Genomic DNA, 9,876 nt, shown 5'->3' with positions numbered 1-9,876 from the left:
AATTATTATAGCCCCAATTTAATTAATTGGATTCGGATTGGATGTACTCGTTCTTTCCTTGCACGATACGCAATCATAATAAAATTGGATAAAAGATGCCGAAAAAATTAAGGTAACCTAAATACTCAAATAAAGAAAATGTCGTACATAACTATTATTACATTTTGCATATAGACATGTATGTGCATGGTAGTTTTTGCTTGTGAACAAATATATATTCAATTGCATGAATGAAATAATATTTCTGAATGAATGGCTGGTACCCGAACGACCCCCAGACACACACACACCCTTCCGGCGGCTTGCGGGGTGTAGTGCACATGGTTTAGAAAGAAATTCCTGTTTTTGGGGTATAATGTACCAAAATACGTTAATTATTAACTTACTTTACGTAATCATCGCAATTAATTTTATATTGAAAATTTTAACTTAGCCTTCCTCTTTGTCGAAAATCTCATAACCTTCATTTGTTTAAATTATTCTCATTCAATACCCCTTACACAGCTTTAATTATGTTCAGCAATGATTGTAACCCCTTGGTTGACTGGAATTAAAGCTTGATCATCCATAAACCTGTATGATTTTATGAATGCCCACCCCTCTACCTAACACTGCCAATCCCGACTATCCATCCGACATTCGCACGTGCAGTCTGAGACATGATAACGGAAAACAAGGACATAAGGGTTAAGGGAAAACAAGCACATATTCGGACTAGCCCAAAGGGCAAGTAATGTTACACGGAAAAAGTAACACGCATCCGGGATCAGAATTCGGGACCTCAAGGACCTCAGGACAAGGGCTACAATAACTGAGATAATGGGGTAAACACCTCAGAGTCAATTTAGCAGTGCCGATGTACTTTGGCAGTCTCTCTCGCCTTTGTTACTCTGATAATCTTTTGGGAAGGGGTTGGATGGGGAGAAGAAAGATGCAAGGAACCAACACAGACCCTCCGTGGGACACATGTACTCTCGCAACATAGACACACAGAAGATATGAGATTAAGGCTGGAACCAAATAATGAAGTTGCGCTTTAGAAACATACTGTAGTTTTGAGGTAAGGGAAAAAAGAGTATGATCGAGGACTTGACAATTTGAGAGGATGCCACAACACCAATCTACGTCATACCTCACGATGTACACTCGGAATTGAAAATATTAATGCAAGGGATTAACCTCCATCCTAATATAATGATCGACACATACCCTGAGGACATACATATATAATCTGTTAATATGCTGAAGGCATAATATTGACCATATGCCTTCCCCTAATGGCCAACCAACTGGCCATTTCAGCACTGGAAGCGTGAATACAGATTGATAGGGCTAACTATCATCATACGGAGGCACCCCAGCAGAGCCCTGGTTCTAATCTGGCTGATCCACCTCGACTAAACGCACACGTCACAACTCCCCGGGAACCACGCTTAGAAGTGGGAATCTCATGCGGCATTCGGGGAGGGAACTCTTCTTCCTTGAACGCGTGATTTCACGCACGGGTGACCACGGCGCGAGACGGTCTCGACCCTGTCCCTATCAAAACCGACCTCTGGGGTGATGGCTACGGTGGTAGGTCCCGTGCTTGCATGCGGGGGTAGAGGGGAAAGAAGAGGAGTTTTGAACGAACGACAGTCGACGGTTTTTACCACGCAGGCACTCGAAGTAGGGCCGAGGGATCGACACCACACTGGCCCGTGACTCTTCGAGTACGAATCCCCACTACCCCTCTTGCCGCTGGAAACCCGAATGCCTGCCTGCCCGCACGTCACCCGTTCCGCGCGCTTCCACCGTCACTCCGCGCGAATGAGCATTCCGACAATTTTCCACTTGTGGCACTCGCTCCAAGTTAAGGAGGACGAGGGGCTTGATTGCGAGCGCAGTGGACCGACCTTCGCAGCACTCACCCTTCCTCCCATTTCGCCCATCCGCCTAAATGGTGATTCCCTAATGTGGGCCGTTTCGCCCCATACGCGCGCCACGATCACCATCGTAGTAGTAGTAATATTAAGGGGAGGCGACCGACAGCTAAGGTCATCTGCGCCATTAGTGATGGATGGTATTAGCACACTCTTAACGAAATACGCCAAGGGGTCCGCAGCTTAACGTCCCATCCGACGGACGGCGAACTCACTCAGAAAGCACCTCAAGTAGAGATCCCACCAATCGCTCCTCGCAAGTAGAGATCGCTCAAGTAGGGATTCCACCACAGAAAAATATTCGACGCCGCCGGGATTCGAACCTGGGCCGTCTGGGTGGGAAGCCAATACTATAGCCACCGCACCATCTCGATCCCACGATCGTAATCGTTTCGCCCAACCACAACGACACCTATTCGAGGAATATTCTAGGGAATCTTTGTGTCACGCGACTACGGTTTGCCTCACGCAGATTACCCTCACACTAAGAAATAATTAGGTTTATATAGCTGCTCACTGTTGTTACCTTGAGTAGACAGCAAAAAATAAGGTAAAGGTTCTCACCAAAGTTTTTCTTCAAAGATGGACTCACAGGAATTACACATAAATGGAAATAAGTACCACAATACACAATTAATTACGAACCTACCGATGTACAACATAACAAAAATATCACATTTAATAATACCTGTAAATGATAGAGACTAATAATTAATAACTAATGATTAATAATGTACCTATTGACTGCAATTTTTCCAAAGGTGATGCTTAGCACACAGCGTGACGACCTAGTGGGTCAAGACTTCGGCTGCCAACGCGAGAACTTGCGGTTTACTCCAGGGGTATACTCCAGGTGATTCCTCTTGTTACCCCTGGCTTTACCCAAGAGGTGTGATATTTCGGGCACTAGGTCTTACTGGGACACCATAAGGACGACAAAGGAAAAGGAATTGGTCTCCTTACAGTGGTATGTGAATTTCACATTCATTTTATTGTCAGTGGAAGGTGAGGTTTACATTAGCATATTAAACTAAGTACCTAAACGATTGCTGTGGCTAGGAATTCCATCACGCGATAAGGGCTGTCGGGCGCCTAAAATCCTGGCGAAAGAAATGCTCTTTATTCAATATTTTACTTCGTTTTCCTAACATAACATCGCATAAGTTTTCTCCTTAGGCAATAAAATCGTCGGAAATACTTCCTCAATCGATTTTTTCCGTGAGAGCATTAGAAGCTAACAAACTATCCAACAAAACGGAAATAGCCGCTCAAGACGCAGAGCGATCGCGACTTGCGCCGTATCGGGTGAACGGATACGATAGCTGCAAGTCGCAGAACACTTCTGGATTCCAAAAACATAAGCTTTCTTTTTAGCAGTTCAAGTAAACAAGAAGTCGAGAGGATATTCCATTAGAAAATGGGATGAGAGTGTAATCGTAAAAAATAACTACAGTACGCAGTTTTATCTAAGATACCACGAAGGAAAAATATTAAACCTGAAGTCATTACTGATCAAAATGTCCGAAAATTCGCTTTCGCGCCATTGAAAGAATTAGCAAGAAACAATATCATTCAATTCATTTTGAATAAAACTTCGTACTTTGTGTATTCCAAAATTTCTTATACTTCTATACGACCATGGTTTCGACCATAAACGCCATCTTCAGAGCTGATGACGTTAATCGTCGAAACCATGCAAAAATATATAAGAAACCATGTAAAAGCATAAGAAATTTTGGAATTAACTAAGCACGAAGTTTTATTCAAAATAAATAATATCATGTTCCATTATTCACGCCGGAAACCATCAACTTTCCAATAGCAATCAATCAACTCGAAGGTTGATTCGATAGGTGAGGGTAGAGCTAACCTCACAAGAGGCCCGTGAAATCCTTATTATGAAATAGGGAAGGACAGTTTCTCTGTGCCGCCAGGGGTTTCTCAGGAAGACGTGTCACCCAAATAGAATGCAGGAAAAATTGAATGGGCCACTTTCTACCACATTTCAAACCGGGTCCTTCGGTCAGTAGCCTAAAGCTTTATCAACTAGACTGAAATTCTTCCATAAGTTACACGTATATAAATTATCTATTAAATGAAGAAATTATCGAGGAAAATCATAAATATTAAACGATACACTGATCGATCACTTCCAACTCCGGAAAATGCTCCTGCCAGATGGAATGCAAGTAAAAGGGGTGGTCACCACTGATGAAAGCTAAAAAGTATTAATTCCACCATAGAAAAAGTATGCATTCATTTAGTCCGGTCAAGGTGCTCGGACTCAGCGGGGAGGCATGCAATCCACTTCTGAGAATCCGCATCTGGAATTACCCTCCCCCCCCCCCCCACCCACCATGTTTGATTCACACGGAAACCGCTGCAGGTACGACACCGAACAAAAAGTTTTCTTTTTTCGCGTGCCCACTGCGGGAAGTTATTTCGAGACGGCCGGTCACGACAAAAATAATGCACCTCATCCTGTGAAAGTTCAATAATTCGAATTAAAACGTTTTCGACTTTCCTCAAAAAAGCGCAAAGCACTAGAGAACGGGACAAATTTGGCTCGGGATAATTTTTTAGGAGATCAAAAAAAAACAATCGTGGAAAAAAACACCCGTTTCCAGAGAGCTACCGACAAATGTAATGGCGTGACCTGCATTACGGTTAACAAACGCGTTTGCGCAACCTCCTGCACCGCCTTATTTCTAATTCTCGAGTGTTACTGGTAATTACCCCAGCCGAAAAAAAACACTCTCCCCCACGAGATAGGACTTTTAAAAATCTTCAATTCCACCCTTCATTTCACATCGTTCCGGCCAGTGATCACGGGAAAGCACGGAGAGAAAACCCCCCACTTCTTTTGCACTCCGCGCTCGCAACGAGATTCAGCTTATTTGCTAAAATATACGTAGGCCGACGGGCATGTGGGTCAGGGATTGAACATGCGGAAGGGATATGCGGCGAAAATAAAAACTCCCTTAGAAAGCTCTTCTGTTATCTCTCGCATAAATTACACTGCAGGCCCCGAATTATCCTTGAAAAAAAATCATATGGCCTTGCAGTATATCACATCATTTAATACTCAATTCTGTAAACACAAATGCGTAAGCCTAAAGACAGGAGTCCCGGGTCTAAATATACCAAACCTCAACTTTTCCTGTTGTCAATGTTCTCGTTCGAGATCTCCCGTGTAAACCGCATTCGGTAGATGAACACTGTGGAAATGAACTGGCTTCCCGACCGTGAAGTATGAATTTGCACGCGACTATGGGACTTGGTATATGATGAGTGAGCTCTTACCCTCGCTTATAAAACGTAACCTTCGGGTTTGACTTCTGTGATTTTTTTTTAACAGTAGTAAACGTTCACCAACACGAATGCCTAGAATCGCTATTCATTTTTTCCTTCATTTTAAAGGTATTCATTTCCAAGCGAATCGGATTAACATGTTACATGTTATTTAATACATTAACTACCTTGCAAAACCCGTACGTAGCCTCTTCGGGCGTGAGGACTAAAACTGACAGGGAAAAAATAAGTAGTTGCATGTTGATATATATGTCTATGGTATTTTGTGCTCCTACGTGAAGTTGGAGGATGAAAAATTCGACCCGAAATATCGTTGGACAGGGGAAATCTTTTAGTGAACATTCGAGGTCAAGTAGCCAGATGGAAAACAATGAACATGACAAATAATCTCATTTTTTTCAATAATACGGTCGATAGACATAAAAAAATATTTTCGGTATCAAAATTGACCTATAATCAACCAATTATTCATAAAACTAAAAATGAAATGCCGATAGGTTACCGCCCACTCTGATGTGACTCTTTAGGTCACCAGAGGTTTTCCCAAGTTATATCACTGGCGTAGGCGGAAGGGAACAGATGGACGGACCGAATTCTGAAGAAAACAAAATCTTCAAAAATCATGTGCTATTGGAAGCATAATGACATTTCTTCAATAATATTTAACAGATTTTTTTTCAATTAACGCTGCTTATTGAAGTCCCTCATATCTGTGGCGAATTTATTTTCCGTATAAAATTATCCAGGCGTTACGTCCCTCCCAAAACCAATCTCTCTTTAATAAGTCATCGAAAGAAAACGGTCTATGCACATGACTACATTTCCCGGAGTTCAAAAGAAATATAATATTAAAATTCATTCGTCTTCCAAGTAAATAAGGATATGAACCTGCTCCGACAAAGCTAATCTTGACGGTTTTCATTTTCTCCATACACATTTCAACACGGTAGGACTAAAAGAATAAATGAATACGACTACGTAATGGGTCAAGCCGGCCGGGTTAGTCATGAGAGTGGTGACTATCCAACCTCAGGCATGGGTGTCTGTAAGCTTCGGTGGCTCACCGGGATCCCCAAGGACGGTCGGGCCATCTAACACTAGCGGAAAGAATAATGAAAAGATCCTTGTTCCTACATTGGGCTTTAATCAAAAGTTATATCATGATAGAGCAAATCATTCACGTAAAAGTAAGTGGGCGAAGACGCTATCTGCAACTGTATCATTGGTATATTAATCGAGGAAGTCACCGTTTTAACTGAATGAAATAACGATGTAATAAGATATAGCAAAGGTTGATCCACCGAAGTTCATTCGGTCGCACAGGTAAATAACAGTTAGCTCGCAGATGTGGAAGACAGCAACGAAAATGGTAATGCCGAGAGATGAAACGAATCCAGGAATTCAATAAATGTTCCAACATTGAAACCAAATTCATCTCACCAAATCCTCCGTATTCAATTCATAAAAAATGAAACGATCTTTAGTGAATAAGGATAAATGCTAATGTAATTGTTTTCGATAAAACACACGTAGTTTTATCCCGGAGATAAACAAATACTAAGATTCATGCACTCATCAAAAACGCAATGACAAAACTGGATTGGATGGGTGGAAAAATTACAGAGTTTCAACGATTACTAACGTTAGCCAATCAAATGAAAGGCAGAACGAACGTACTTTTTCACAAACTTCATTAGGTTTAGTCCGTTCTCTCTTTCGTTTGATGAATATATACGAGTAAGTCTTCCACAAAGTGAAGCCTGATCCTGTAAGTTATACACAGTAACGTTAGTTTGTCATTTATCGTAACCGAGCTAACTCGAGTAGCTTCGAAGAAAAAGCCTGGATTAAAAAAAATAACTTATCGCGGATTTAGTCATAGAGAACCCCGGAACAACGCCTTTTTTTCCAAAATCAACCAATATTTTTTATAGTGCATTCAGGATAAAGCAGCCGACATTTAATAAGCTATTTCGCATGTCAATCCACTCCATTTCGGATAAGAGGAGAGTTGATTCTAATTCAGAGGGGAGACATCCGCGAATAGAAGTTGGAATGGGAAGGAATGAAGGGACGGAAGGGAATCAATGAATAAAGGTCAGAAGTGAGGGAGGTCGGTTTCCTCTCCCGAGCTTGTTTGCATATACTTATGCGAATAATAAATACACTCTCTCGATAGGGATCTAAATTAGTGGAGTCATCAGAACCAAAATCAGCCACTGTGCATGACGTCTAATGTCCCACTACCCCACAAACGTACCCCTTCTCCTGCACTTATTTCCCCTCTAATCGACAAGGGTAGGGCGAACAAACTAGAGAAATCAATCAACCCGCACTAAGCTGTCTTATCTATTCACTAGCGCAGTTACAGTCTGTTAGATCATTTAATGGGTCCAAAGAAAACAAAATAGATCAACTAGAGACTACATGCTCATTCAATTTGTGGGGATCGAGATGGTGCGGGGTCTAACGTACTGGCTTCCCACCCAGAGGGCCCGGGTTCAAATCCGGTGTTGAATATTTTTCAGAGGTATCTCGATCCCTACTTTAGGTGTTTTGTGATGGGCACTTTGAGTGAGCACGCCGTCCGTCGGATGGGACGTTAAGCTTTACGGACCCCTTGGAGCCTTTCGTAAAGAGTAGGCTAATGCCGACGCCGGGTTTCTCTCCACCCTTCATCCTTTCCTGTCCATCCCCTATGGCGCAAATGACTTCGGCTGTCGGTCGCCTCCCCAAAATACTCCTACTACTCATTCAATTTGTTCGTAAGTCACCACATGAGTCACCACATACGAAATTCTATATTAGCGGTAAGGTAGGTTTTTTGATGGATACAAGCTACCAATAGTACAGCGACAACTCCCTTATCTCTATCAACAAAACACAACCGGACATCCAACCTTATAATAGGCCCTCTTCAATTCATATATACAAGTGTACAATGCATTTGACGACCTTCTTTGAAGAGCTCGTTATGAACAAGTCTCTGAAGCGAGTATAATACATTACCATGTGAATAAGAACAAATACTACTGAAACAGGCTGGGCGATGATATTATATGAATAGTGACGAGTAGATTGGCGAATAAAGAGCAGCGAGGAAGAACATTCTCACTAAGGTGGAACGTTCTGTTGTTTTTATTTGGGGCAACACTCGGGAAAAAGACAGTCCCGGATCGGCGGGAAACTTATTCGCAAAAGAATGCTTATCGCGATTTTAGGCTCAAGACTAGCCGAGTGTGGAGGACGAAGTGAGCCTAAGGATATCTCCACATGGACCGCCGTGGTTCAGCATATCGGCGAACAAAAAATATTTCCACCGTAGGAATCGGCCATGTTCGTATGACATTTTTGGCATAGAGGATGTGCGATTTCTAAAAAGCATGCGTGAAGTACAGGGAGCGCTGAAATCACCCCCTTGACATAATTTCTCCTCTCCATTGGGTTCATTAAAATTTTCAACGACACGCAAAGTTTCAAGTCTGAGCGGAGGGCTCCCAACGATGTGGACATACGCACGGTTCAAAGCTGTGACTAAGGAGTTTAATTTTATTGTTCACGGATTTAAAAGGAGCCTGTGACTGCAACATTTGAAGCTGGTCACGAACGGCAGGCTAAATTACATACACCAAAGGGTGTGCTCCGTGAGAGCATGACTGTTAAGCCCATTATCCAACCGTATTTTCCCTTTTAAGATACCTTATGTAACGGCTTATTTTTCTACTGCGCGTCTATTTCTTCATAGGCTTGTCTTCTCAGCGACCTCCCACGAGACTACGACCGCCTACCAAATGATGACGCTAGGATAGGCACCTATCATCGCGCGAAAAATCTATTCCAAGACATTAAAAATTCACCTACAACAGCAACGTGGATTGCCAGAAAATTCCTCTGAATCTACCTTTATGAAAGAGGAACATTTCAGGCATAGCCTAACAATGCAACTATACTCGTATTTTATGTTGAGTGTCGTTGAAAATTTTAATTGATGAAAAGAGTCCGCGAACTGCACTGAGTTTCTCTTAAACCCGAAGAAGCGCGTGTTGCATATTCAAATATTCAAGTCGAATCCTGTGCAGTAAATATTTCCTTTTTATAATAACATTCTATCACGCAGGAATTGCGTTTCCAAGAGTGATAGACTTTTGAAGACAGGCGCGGACGGTCGTAAATGCATTATAATTTCCAACCTGTATGTGCACAGGGGGTATCTTTCAAGCCGTGCGTGTACCTACGAATAATTATCTAGCACATTACAAGTATTAACTAATAACTATCCTCGCATTAATACGTAAATATACGCCACTTACTTCTTGATTCCAATTTCCGTTGGGGTACTGGACTTCCTGAAATTAAAGAAAATTAAATGGTCAATTACGTTACACACAAAGTTAATTAGACAGTATATTACAGCAAGTAATCTAAGGGTTAACAATCCTTTGATATTAACGAATGGAACAATTACTTCCGATCGACCGGTGCTTTGCTGAAGTGCTTGAGGTAATCAAGAGGCGCCATTTCAATTCCAGCTGGAATAATTGAAAATGGCAGAAAGTTGAAAATCTCTGAAAATTCGGAAACTTGACCCTTAAGCGTGATAGGAAAATCGAGAAAGATAGCACACATTATACCTCAGCAATTA

The 9,876-nt window shown here is 42.0% G+C and overlaps 1 protein-coding gene across 6 annotated transcripts in view; it reads right to left on the bottom strand.

Annotated features, from left to right (window-relative positions):
• Positions 1-9,876, bottom strand: part of Wdr62 (WD repeat domain 62) — a 446,434-nt gene that overhangs the window by 345,782 nt on the left and 90,776 nt on the right. For all 6 annotated transcript variants that reach the window (XM_071585661.1, XM_071585668.1, XM_071585662.1 and 3 more), the window contains exon 2: positions 9,545-9,580. The gene's annotated coding sequence lies outside the window, so the exon portion shown is untranslated. The remainder of the gene's footprint in view (positions 1-9,544; positions 9,581-9,876) is intronic.

The sequence above is a fragment of the Hetaerina americana genome, unplaced genomic scaffold (genome assembly GCF_022747635.1).
Source record: "Hetaerina americana unplaced genomic scaffold, ioHetAmer1.1.p SCAF_2, whole genome shotgun sequence".
Taxonomy (NCBI): Eukaryota; Metazoa; Arthropoda; class Insecta; order Odonata; family Calopterygidae; genus Hetaerina; species Hetaerina americana.
Note: the sequence above shows the minus strand (reverse complement) of the source record. Positions and strands in the feature narration are given on the sequence as shown.